At 50.1% G+C, this 12,959-nt stretch overlaps 3 non-coding genes across 3 annotated transcripts; all 3 read right to left on the reverse strand.

The window, feature by feature from the left end:
* Positions 1–8,449: 8,449 nt before the first annotated feature.
* TRNAQ-CUG (transfer RNA glutamine (anticodon CUG)) lies at positions 8,450–8,521 on the reverse strand. The gene has a single exon. It is a non-coding gene; the product is annotated as a tRNA-Gln (tRNA).
* Positions 8,522–9,247: 726 nt separating this feature from the next.
* TRNAM-CAU (transfer RNA methionine (anticodon CAU)) lies at positions 9,248–9,319 on the reverse strand. Its single transcript has one exon. It is a non-coding gene; the product is annotated as a tRNA-Met (tRNA).
* A 1,396-nt stretch (positions 9,320–10,715) lies between these two features.
* On the reverse strand, positions 10,716–10,797 carry TRNAS-AGA (transfer RNA serine (anticodon AGA)). The gene has a single exon. It is a non-coding gene; the product is annotated as a tRNA-Ser (tRNA).
* Positions 10,798–12,959: the final 2,162 nt, after the last annotated feature.

Below are 12,959 nucleotides of genomic sequence, written 5' to 3' on the forward strand. Positions count from 1 at the left end.
TTCAGGTTGAACCAGCCCATCTCCTTCATTATTGACAAGAGGGAATCATTGCTGGATCTCAAAAAAGGGGAAGAAGGAGCATCTGAGGAACCAAGGAAAGAGGATGATACACTGGAGAGAGTGAGGCAGAAGATTCCAAGGGTATCCATGGGCTGGATACTCTGGCCTTGTGAGCAGAGGCTGAAGACTCAAGGATTGCTGAGCAGGGAGAAAAAAATTCTCAGAGTGGATCCAACAGCACAAAACACTGAGCAGCTTTGGTGAGCCTGCTGGAAGCCAGGCGATGCAGTCTCTGACTCCTGAAATACTTTCCAACTAGAAGGGTTGTTGGAGGGCAGAATGGATGCAAGGAGAGATTATTTTGTGGGTGAATGTTTGGAGGATGTCTGAAGGTCTCCATTTTACATGAGATATGCAGAAAATGTGGAGAAGAGAGTATGACAGAAGAATTCCTTCAGAAAGATGGTTTAGATTTACAGTACATTTCTTTTTTATTAATCACATTAATCTTTTTAGACTGTGAGCTTATCATATCCTCTTGATCACATAATCACTATGTCCTTGTCTTGTGAGAGTGGTGTGACCATACATTGTATAAATGGGATGTTCTCAGCCAGTGAGTGGTGGTTTGTGTTGAGATTTCAGGTCACATTTACTGTGAGGGAACAGCTCTCAGTTGGAGACAGAGGTGGTTCCATTACACTGGTTGTAGAGCTGTTGGTGCCTTGCCAGCTGTAAGCTCCAGGCCCTGCTGTGCTGTGTTCCCTCGCAGGTACTGGCTTGATCTCCTCCTTGCACATGCCTGATCTTGTTGTGCTGCAAGAGTCAAGGGATGGCCCAGCCACTCAGAGGGCAGACAGGGGTCCTCTTCACTGTGCCTGGTGCTATTACTGTACTGTCTGACACGGCTGAGGGTGAAGCCCACTTTTCCCTGGGAAGGCTGTTCCATCCAGAACAACCCACATTTTTTAGTTCGGACCTTCCCTGACTGAGATGGCCACCTGGGGCAGCTCCCCTCCCAGAAGATCTCTTGGCCTCAGCCAGCTCTCTGGGATATCCTGCTATGGAGGTGTGGTTGTCCAGTGTATACCATCCTTCTGCTTTTCCTGATAGGCTTTGACTGAACCAGCTAAGAGGTGAAGTGTCCCTTTACAGATCCAGCTGGGAGGTGAAATGTCCTTCACTACACCAGGGACTATAGCATGATACAGGTGGGCACAGCCCTGACCTTAACTACAACATCAGCTTTGCACCCACAGTGGGGAACAGAGGATAATCACTCAGGCCCTGACAGCCTTGAATGGTCCCCATCTGAACTGCAGACCAAGTGGAAGGCCATCAGAGTTGCAGCAGTTTGGAAACAATTTCCAAATGTCTTGGACATTGTTTCCACTACTTCCTAACTTGAGTTCCAGAAATGATGGAACCCCCTGCTGTCTAAAGCAAAGCATCTCGGCTGTTATTCTGTGTAACAGCCATCCTGAGTGAGGCCATTTGAGGTCTCCTGGACTGCTGTGGGCTGTGCCAGCACCTCCGTCTGAGGGCGATGTCGCTCGGAGCTTGAGAACCATCAGGCTGGGATAGTCAAAAGACCAATTATGACAATGAGACCTGAGCTGATACACTCCCTTCACTCACACGCTCCTTGAGGTACAACCCACTCTTGTTGAGAAATGCAAAGGTATTTGACAGAAGTATTTCACTGAAACCAAGGGGAATTTTTGATACATTTACACACCTAAATATAAATGTTCATGTCTCTGTGCCTGTGTGTGAATCGATAATGGTATGGAGGGTATTGTAAATCTATACAGTCATTTTTATCAATGAAGCCAATCCTATTGAATCACTTCATAAATACTGAATCAGTCAATGATCAAGTGCTGCTAAATCCTTTAATTGCCTTTAGTTTTGAATCCATGTCCTTGCTAGTAAGCCCAGGGTGCTCTGGTCTAAGCTCAGGGAGATCTTTCTGTAGCTCCTGGTAAGCTCAGGATAGCAGCCAGTGCTCATCCTTGCAGAACACGTGGCAACCCGAGGGATGAGGAGAACAAATGACCACAAGTCTTCAGTGATGCTGCATGAAGACTTTAATGAGAAGCAGCAAATGCAGTGGCACAGAACAGAGACCGAGAAACACATTTGCAGGGGTCAGGGAGGGAAAGAGATGGGCCCATTTCCCAAGCACAAAGGGGATGCTGTGCCATCCTCAGCAGTTCATGCCACAGCGGGGCACAGGCAGACACAGCCCTGACCCCCCCAGACCAAGGGAGCTCCCAGAAGAGATGGGAACCCCCGAGGAGCTGAGGGAGCTGCCAACAGCAGCTGAGAGAGAGGATCCCACGGCTGTGTTCTGAGGGAAGGAGGTGAGGATGGGGCCTGGCATGGTCACCACCACTGGAGCGGCCTCGATGTAGACGGTCGAGTCAGCGCAGCGGGCGAAACAGGGCTCACTGCAGCTGCTTGCCAGTGGGGTTGGGCCACAGGGGCCACAGGGGCGTGGGGGACAGGGTCTGCAGCAAGACATCTCTCGGTGAGGAGGCAGAGCTGCAAGACAGAGCAGGGAGCAACAACCTCAGTATCAGTTCATGTGTGTTTCCCTCAGCTCCCTCCATGGACCCACTTTGATTTAAAAACACACTCTGTGCCTACAGCTCCCCCAACCCTCATCATTCTCCCCAAGTGGAAAAGCACAAGAACATTGTCCCATTTTAAAATGGGAGCCAGCAGAGTGTGTTTAAGGCACCTGAGGAATCACAGCCCATCTCCAGAACAGACACGACTGTGTTCAGGATGTCAAGGGATGTCTTCCATCAGTGCCGGTATAAATTCTATTGGTCAAAGCCCCCTGCACCTGACACCCCTTGATCCCCTTCTGCTGCAACTAAACCCCCAATTCCCAGCCACCACCATGCAAAGACTGAAAACCCGTTTGCAGTTCATCATCAGGGTCAAGCTGAGGCAGCCAGGTATCAACCTCAGTGGCCACCATGAGAGCCCTTCAGTCCACAGAGAGAAATGGAGAGAACTCAGGCTTACCTCGTTCCTGGAGGAAAGAGAGGCAAGAGAGGAGGATGCAGAACCTGGAGCAGCAGAGCCTTTTATTCTGTGTCCCAGAGCCCTGTGAGGCCACAAACATTCCTTGCTCCTGAAACATCTAAACACCTGGAAGTCAACACTTTTAAGGCCTCTTTCATCCGAAATATTGAGTTCCCACTTCATACAATCCAGACTGGTTCAATGAGTCATAGAATCATTTGAGGATGAAAGGGACCTTGAATATCATCTAGCTCCAGCTCCTTGACACGTTATCCACAATTGCTCTGGATGAGCTGTTGCAGTGTCTCACCACTATCACAAGAAGGAATTTATTCCTAATATTTTATCTAAATCTACCCATTTTCAGTTTAAAGTAATTGTGCCATGTCCTATCACTATACTCCCTGACCTGGTGTCTCTCATCATCTTTACTGAATGACTCTCAGGAACATTCTCTTTTCCCGGTTATGCAATCCCAACCCTCTCAGCCTGTCCTCTCAGCCTGTCTTTCCACTTGCCTGCTCATTTCTGTGGACTTCTCTGGACCTACTTGACCAGATCTGTGTGTTTCTTCTGCTGGGGGTCCTAGAGCTGGACACAGGAACTCAGGTATGGTCTAGAAGAGCAGGGTAGAGTGGGAAGATCTTCTCCCTTGCCCTACTAGCCCACAGCTCTGAATGCAGCCAAGGATACAATTGGCTTTCTGTGCTGCCAGTGCATGTTGCAGGCTCAGGTTCATGATTTCAACAGCCAGATCCTCCAACTGGTTCTCTGCAGGGCTGCTCTCAGTCCACTCCTGGCCTGGCCTGTACCCATGTTTGGGATTGCCCTGTCCATGGCACGCACCCTTCTTGAACTTCATGAGGTTTGCATGGACCCCCCTCTCCAGCCTGTCCAGGTCCCTCTGGATGCCAACCCTACCTTGAGAATATCAACCACACCACTCAGCTCAATGTCATCCACAAACCTGCTGAGGGTACACTCAATCCCACTCTCCACATCCCTTTAAAGAATGTTAAATAGTCCTGCTACCAATACCGACCCCTGAGGAACAACACTAGTCACTGGTCTCTACTTGAACATTAAACCATTTACCAGCACTCAATTCCATCAACCCAGTTCTTTGTTTATTGACTGGCCCAGCCAGATAATTCATGTCCTTACAGTTTAGAGAGAAGGATCTTGTAAAGTTCACTTCTATATGTTTTTCATTAGTTGATAACATCAGTTACTCTTCCCTCATCTCCCAGTGGCATAAGCCTATTACAGAAATTCACTAAACCCACAGTAGCAGAAGGACACTAATGTTATTGGGAATGATTGCCTTTAGTGAAGCCCTGTTGGCTGGCACCAACTAGCTCCTTCTTTTCTACATGTCTTAGCATGGAGTCCAGAAGGATCTGCTCCATGATCTTGCCAAGGCACAGAGATGAGACTGACCCAACTTCATTTCCCATTTCTCCAGGTGCTGAGACTTTTCAGATACGATGGAGAGTGGTTTAGCAACTTCTTCTGCCAGTTGTTTCAGGACCCTCAGATGCATCTCATCAGGCCTCTTGGACTTGTGCACATGCAGGTTCCTTAATGGTCTTAAAGCTCATCCACTTCTAGAATGGATGGTGTTTCATTCTGCCAGTCCATGCGTTTGGATTCTGTTGATTGCTGACATGGCTGGAGCACTTGCCAGTGAGCACTGAGACAAAGTTGTGTTGAGTATTATCCCCTTCTCCATGTCAGTTTACTCCAGGTCTCCCATGTCACTCATGTGGAGGTGCAGCTTTGTTTATCTTTCCTTGGTATACTATGTACCTGTAAAAACACTTCTTGATATTTTCCATGTCTCCAACCAAGTTCAGCTCCAGCTCTGCCTTCACTTTCCTGATCCCCACCCAGCACTCCAGGGCCACAATCATCCCAGTATGTGTATTTCTGCCTCCACCGTCTAAGCATTTTTGCCTTTTAATTCACCTAGAAGGTCTTGACCTCTGCAAACTGCCCTCCTGCATCCCTTTGTGCGTGGAGCTTCTTGCTCATGGGAACTGGGATGTCTACTGCCCACAGAACAGTGTCACTCCTGGAAAAACCCCATACCCAAACTGACATGTTTTGCTCAGCGTGTCCACCCAGAGGCCAGAGTCCTGGATGGTCTGGCTTTGGGGAAGAGGCCGAGGGCAGGGAGCTCAAGGCTGTTGGCTCTTTCTTGGGTCAGAGATGGGTTTGCCCATTCCACGCATTTCAAAGGGACATTGGATCAGTCTCACAGAGCAGCTAGGAGTCATCATGGTGTGGAAGAGTTGGGAAAATCCCAGAGCTCCAGGCAAGCTGAGTAACAATTCAGTGACTTTAGAGGACATGCTGCCACAGACTCAGGCATTCCAGAGGTAACAGAACACATATTCTTCTTCCTCCAAAAGTTCTGCATTCTTCAAGTGCATTTCCACACTTTTTAGGCCAACTCTTAAAACACGTGCTATGTCTATGCAATTCTGTGCTGCTGCTGCTTTTCCTGGCATTGTCTTTTTGTGGCTGTCCAAGAACCCATGGAGGTGCAGGGCACTCAAAGGTCAAGTGAGGTCAAGAGTGAATGCTGAAAGTCCTCTGCTTCTGCTCTGAGCAGAACAAGCTTCCCAGTTACCTCTGGAATGCCCAAGTCTGAGGCACTATATTGACGGAAGTAAACACTGGGTGACTTAAGTTTGCCTGGAGCTCAGGGCTTTTCCCAACTCTTCCACATCACAATGACTCCCAGGTGCTCTGGGAGACAGATCCAATCTCCCTTTGAAATGTGAAATGCCTGGAATGGGCAAAGCTATCCCTGACCCAGGAAAAAGAGCCAAGAGGTAAGTGTTCCCTGCCCTCAGCCTTTTCCCCAAAGACAATCATGCAGGTCTCTGGCCTCTGGGTGAACACACAGAGAAAACAGGTCAGTTTTGGGTGTGGATCTCTTTCAGTGAAGGACACAGCATCTCTTTGATCACAAAACCAGGTCATGGTACAGCCTGAGGATCATAATCAAGCTCATCGTGGTCATCACTTCTCCCTGCAGGGAACATCCTACGGGTGAACATGGACTTTCCTTGCCATTAAGCTTTGTCACATCCCTAGAGAGATGAATCTCTTTCCCCATATGGGATTGTACAGTTCTGACTTCCTGCCACAACTTACCCATACATTCCTGTATTTCTATGATGACCTTTGGGGGCAAATGTCCCTCTCAACCTCCATGCCTACACTGGAGTCTCCTGAAATTTGTCCTGAGGTGTCCCAAATGTCAGAGTATAACTGTGACCTTGGTCATGCTCACCATCAAGAAGTGAAAAAGACAGATCATTTTATGCAAAACCACTTAAACTGACCTTGTACACTAGTCTGAGACCTCCAGGTTAAGGGGCCCTAGGAATCTGGGACACAGATGAATCATTCCCATGTTTGGGGGTGTGAAAGCAGAGAAAGGTATCTGAGATGAAAGAGGCAGGGACTTCATCAGCGTGAGGTCCTGGCACACAGTGACTACCAGGTATTTCAATGCTTCATGAGCAAGGAATGTTTGTGGCCCTGCAGGGCTCTGCGATACAGAATAAAAGGCTCTGCTGCTCCAGGTTCTGCATTCTCTTCTCTTGCCTCCCTTTCCTCCAGGAACGAGGTAAGCCTGAGTCCTCTCCATCTCTCTGTGGGCTGAAGGGCTCTCATGGTGGCTCTGAGGTTGATCCTTGGGTGCCCCAGCTTGGCCTTGACCCAGAACCGTTAAAGGGCTGTCAGTCTTTTCATGTTGGTGGCTGGGGAGAGCTGGAAATTGGGAGTTTAGCTGCAGCAGAAAGGGATTGAGGAGTCTCAGGCACAGGGGGATCTGCCCAGTAGAATTTGTACCTGCACTGGTGGAAGACATCCCTAACACAGCCCTGTCTGTTCTGGTGATGGGCTGTAATCAGTCTTCCCTCAGGTGCCTTAAACACACTCTACTGGTTCCTTTTCTTAAACCTGGACAGCCTTCCTCTGTTTTTCTATTTATGGAGCACAATATGGGTTGTTGAAGTTGTAGGCACAAAGTGTGTTTTGATGTGTGTCTGTGGAGAGAACTGAGGGAAAGAGAGATGAACTGAGGTTGTTGCTTCCTGCTCTGTGTTGCAGCTCTGCCTCCTTCACCGAGAGATGTCTTGCTGCAGACCCTGTCCCCCACGCCCCTGTGGCCCCTGTGGCCCAACCCCACTGGCAAGCAGCTGCAGTGAGCCCTGTGTCGCCCGCTGCGCTGACTCGACCGTCTACATCGAGGCCACTCCAGTGGTGGTGACCATGCCGGGTCCCATCCTCACCTCCTTCCCTCAGAACACAGCCGTGGGATCCTCTCTCTCAGCTGCTGTTGGCAGCTCCCTCAGCTCCTCGGGGGTTCCCATCTCTTCTGGGGGCTCCCTTGGTCTGGGGGGGTCAGGGCTGTGTCTGCCTGTGCCCCGCTGCGGCATGAACTGCTGAAGCCACTGGATTATCTTCTTTAGAGCCAGAAGGAAGATGGAGACTGTGCTGCAGCAGTAGCACAGCCACGTCTTGCAGATGACCTGGGTATTCTCATCCCAGCTGGCCGGAGGGCCCTGTACCCTCTGGTCCTCGCCGCACGGCATCCTCATCGTGCCTCCTCTGACTCTGCTTTGCTCTGAGCTCCTCAAGCTCTCTTCTGCTTTTCCGAACTTCTGCTAATGGTAGGAGGGTGCTGGAGTTAGGAATCTCTCTTAGAGGGCTGGAATTGCACCAGGAATAGCACTACTGAAATGGCAAGGTCTTTGTATGGAGCTTGTTCTTTAGAAATTAGCTGATCTTTTTCTCTCCCTGATGTCTGAAAACATTTTTCTTGGTCTCTGTTCTATGCCAGTGCATTTGCTGCTTGTCATTAAATCCTTTGTACATCATCACTGGAGAGTCATGGTCGTTTGTTCTCCTTCTCCCTCAGGGAGTCACCTGTTCTGCAGAGAAGACCCTTCCTTATCTGTGGCAGCAAATAAACCAATATCATGGTGCACTGCTGGTAATTGATAGAGCTCCCTGAATTATTTCAGAGGAACAAAAAGAAACTAGCAGGAAAACAGAAACAGGAACAAGTCAGGGGAATGGAGAGAGAAATAAACATGGGACAAGGGTGGAAATATGAGCAATACACAGAGGAAACATTATATTTTAACTGTGGTCATAGAAGAGAAAGAGTTGCCCCAAGTGGGTGGTAAAAACTCCACATTTGGAATTGTCAGGCATCCAAGCAGACAGTACCAGAGCAGCCTCCTGTCCCTGAGCTGCTTTGCCTGGGTGGTCCCCACCTCAAGTGCTGTGTGATTCCTCAGAGCACATTGAAGAACTGAGCCAGCAGGAGAGTAGGGCTGTGAAGGTGTCAGGGTGCTGAGGGAAAGCATCAGGAGTCAAAAGTTTAAGGTCCCACTGAGATTTGAACTCAGATCGCTGGATTCAGAGTCCAGAGTGCTCACCATTACACCATGGGACCTCCTGCACAGAACTGTTCTTGATCCTCTGGCCACTCTCCATCAGCCTCATGCCCCTGCCTCAGTCTCAGGTCTCTGCAGCTCCCTGTACATCCACCACCAAATGCAGCCTCTCTTCAGGGCCTTCACACACTCTCCAATCACACCTTCCTTCAAGGCAGCTCCACAGCTCCCTCTCCCAGACCCACGTGTCCTCTCTCACAAGTCCCAGCCTCCAAACCTCTGACCAGCATCTCTTGCATGAAGGACAACAAAGCCATTCTGCCTTGACAAAACACGGTCCATACATCACAAATCCCCTCTTCTTCCAGGCTGAACCAGCCCAGCTCCTTCATTACAGACAAGAGGGAATCATTACTCAGTCTGAAAAAGGGGAAGAAAGACCCCCTGGGGAACCAAGGAAAGCTGATGATAAACTAGAGGAAAGGAGGCCAAGGAAGACAAGAGCCTGTAAAGCTGGAGTCCAGCCCATTCCTCTCAGGAACACTGCCCCTGGAAGGCAGTGCCTTAGAGCACTCAGCCATCCTGACACCTCAGGCAAAACTCTGCCTTTCCATGACTTGCTCCATTCCCTCCAGAGTCTCATCTCAGGACATGGCAAGCCAAGAACCTGGCCTGCGGTGCTGCCTGGTGGACACATCCTGGGTGGTCCCTTGTCCCCTAAGCAGGGCTGGGAAGGCTGGGCAAGAGGGGCTGTGCCACACCAAGACCTGGGAGCAAAAGGGCTTTAGCAGAGGATGGTTTCGATCCATCGACCTCTGGGTTATGGGCCCAGCACGCTCCCGCTGCGCCACTCTGCTCCCTCAAACACAGCCATGGGCAAGGGGTGACAGAGCCACCTTTTGCTTTGAATTAATGAGGGAAGTCATTCTGACATTCTCTCTGTGAACACAGAGCTGCTCAGTCTAAGGCATGGAGGAGCCAGTTAGAGAAGAAAGAAGGTTTATATTTGCAGTACAATCTTTTTGAACAATCACATTAGTCTTTTTAAGGGGTTGGGATAATCAAATACTAGTGATCACATAATCACGATGAGCTTATCTTTGCAGGTGCTGTGGACATATGCTCAGTGGGATGCTAATTCTCTTTGTTTGAAACAAATGTTCTATTCTTTTATTGTCCATATGGGATGTTTTCAGGCAGTGAGAGCTGGTTTCTGTTGGGTCTTCATGTCACATTTACTTTGAGGGAACAGCTTTTAGTTTGATGCAGAGTTTGTTCCATTAACCACGTTGTAGAGTTGATTGGTACCTTGCCTTTCACACCAGCTGTGAGCCCCATGCCCTGCTTGTGCTGTGTTCCCCCAAACCTCCTGGCTCAACCCCACTTCTGCCACAGCCCTGCCCTTGCTGTGTCCCAACAGCCAAGGGATGCCTCAGTCACCATGAAGGTCAAAGAGGATCCTCTTCTCTGTGCCTGGTGCCATTTCTATCTGGACTGACAGTAGTGAGGTTGGAGCTGGTTCTCAGTTGCTGATGGGCAGGGCTGGCCCATCCAGACTGGGTGGTGGTCAGTCTTCAGTGCTGCCAGAAGTTTCAGTAGGGATCAGGTCTTGCAGAGCATGTTGAGTGTCTTGATGAGGGTGAGGAGGCAGTGCTGAGACTTGCATTTTTGTGCTTGTGTTTGCTTGATCCATGTCCTACCCAGAGGGCAAACAATGCAGCACCCAGGCAGAGAAGACAAAGGTAAAAGATGGATGGAGAAGGCTGGGAAGTGGGAGAATATGGAGGCTGAGTAGCTCCAGCCTGTCTACTGAAGGGGCCATGGCTCAAGGGAAAGTTTCAGGGCAGAACAGGAATCTTCTAGCTCAGGTCTAGCTGCCCTGCTTAAATGGAACACCCTTTCTTCATTCTCACTGGCTAGGTCATTGAGGTTCTTTTCCCTTCTAGTGCTTCCACTACACTCAGTCAAATGGCTGCAGGGCATAGATCTTGCACACCAGCAATGGGTTCTTCTCTCCCCTACCCTTCCCATGGACAACTCAGGGTTTCCCTTGTCCTTAAAGAAGATGAGCAGGTTTCCAGCAGCTCCTCATGTGCTGCGGCTGTGGGGGAAGAGCTGGGTGTGCAAGTGCAGGAGCCCTGTGGGCAGCCTGCAGCTCTTGTCCTTGGCAGCCCTGAGGGTTGGGAGCTGTGCAGGTGCCCCGAGCGTCAGGGCTGCAGGTGCCAGCAACTGGCCCAAAAGGGCTCTTGGTGCCGTAGTTGGCAGGATTCGAACCTGCGCGGGGAAACCCCAATGGATTTCTAGTCCATCGCCTTAACCACTCGGCCACAACTACCTGCTCCAGCCCTCTCTGCCCTGCTCAGTACATGCCTGGGGAGGTCAGTACAATGCTCCACTTTACATTTGCACCTGGGACCTGCCCTGAGGAAGACGGGCACCTGGGGCATGTTCCAGAGGCCTGAGAGGTGTCACCCCAGGGGCTGGGGCTGCAACTCCCAGACCCTTGTCTCCATCCAGCTATCTGGAATATCCTGCCATGGAGGTGTGGTGGTGCAGCCTTTTGTGTCCTCCTCCTCTTCCTGACAGACCTTGTCTGAGCGAGCTGAGAGATGAAACGTTCCTTTACAAAACCAACTGAGAGGTGAAATGTCTTCACCACAGCAGGGGCTGTGGCATGATTCAGGCGGGGACAGCCCTGACTGTGAGTGTACCATCAGCATTCCCCTGACAGTGGGGAAAAGCAGATAATTATACAGGCCCTGACACATTTGCAACATTCCCTAATCTGAACTATCTGGACCAAGTGGAAGACCACTACTGTTGTTGCAGTTGTGGAAACAATTTCCAAATGTCTTGGACGTTGTTTCCACTAGTTACCAATTTCAGTTGTTCCAGGATGGAACCTCCTGCTGACTAAAGCAGATCATCTTGGGACCCTGTTAACAGCCATCCTGAATGAGACCCCCTGCGGTCCCCTGGACTGCTGTGGGCTGTGCCAGCACCTCTGACTCTAGGAGCTTGGGAATCGTCATGTTGGGATAGTTAAAAGATCATTTACGACAATGAGACCTGAGCTGATACACTTGCTGCATTTACACACTCCTTGAGGTCCAACACATGCTTATTGAGAAATGCAAAGGTATTTGGCTGAAGATTTTCACTGAAACCAAGGGGAATTTTCAGCAGAGACATTCACACACATAAATATAAATGTGCACCTCTCTGTACTGGTGTGTGAATTGATAATGTTAAGGAGGGTAGTGTAAATCTATAATTAAGTCATGTTTATCACTTAAGCCAATCCTATTGAATCACTTCATAAGTATTGAATTAGTCGGTGATCAATTTGTGCTAAACCCTTTAACTGTCTTTAATTTTGAATCCATGTCCCTGCTGGCAAGCCCAGAGTGCTCTGGTCTAAGCTCAGGGAGATCTTTCTGCAGTGCATGGTTTGCTCAGGACAGCAGCCAGTGCTCATCCTTGCAGAGCACGAGGCAACCTGAGGGATGAGGAGAACAAATGACCACAACTGTCCAGTGATGCTGCACAAAGGCTTTAATGAGAAGCAGCAAATGCAGTGGCACAGAACAGAGACCGAGAAACACATTTGCAGGGGTCAGGGAGGGAAAGAGATGGGCCCATTTCCCAAGCACAAAAGGGGATGCTGTGCCATCCTCAGCAGTTCATGCCGCAGCGGGGCACAGGCAGACACAACCCTGATCCCCCCAGACCAAGGGAGCTCCCAGAAGAGATGGGAACCCCCGAGGAGCTGAGGGAGCTGCCAACAGCAGCTGAGAGAGAGGATCCCACGGCTGTGCTCTGAGGGAAGGAGGTGAGGATGGGGCCTGGCATGGTCACCACCACTGGAGTGGCCTCGATGTAGACGGTCGAGTCAGCACAGCGGGCGAAACAGGGCTCACTGCAGCTGCTTGCCAGTGGGGTTGGGCCACAGGGGCCGCAGGGGCGTGGGGGACAGGGTCTGCAGCAAGACATCTCTCGGTGAGGAGGCAGAGCTGCAACACAGAGCAGGGAGCAACAACCTCAGTATCAGTTCATGTGTGTTTCCCTCAGCTCTCTCTATGGACCCACTTTGATTTAAAAAATCACTCTGTACCTACAGCTCCCCCAACCCTCATCATTCTCCCCAAGTGGAAAAGCACAAGAACATTGTCCCATTTTAAAATGGGAGCCAGCAGAGTGTGTTTAAGGCACCTGAGGAATCACAGCCCATCTCCAGAACAGACACGACTGTGTTCAGGATGTCAAGGGATGTCTTCCATCAGTGCCGGTATAAATTCTATTGGTCAAAGCCCCCTGCACCTGACACCCCTTGATCCCCTTCTGCTGCAACTAAACCCCCAATTCCCAGCCACCACCATGCAAAGACTGAAAACCCGTTTGCAGTTCATCATCAGGGTCAAGCTGAGGCAGCCAGGTATCAACCTCAGTGGCCACCATGAGAGCCCTTCAGTCCACAGAGAGAAATGGAGAGAACTC

Source organism: Pithys albifrons, chromosome 13, assembly GCF_047495875.1.
Source record: "Pithys albifrons albifrons isolate INPA30051 chromosome 13, PitAlb_v1, whole genome shotgun sequence".
NCBI lineage: Eukaryota > Metazoa > Chordata > Aves > Passeriformes > Thamnophilidae > Pithys > Pithys albifrons.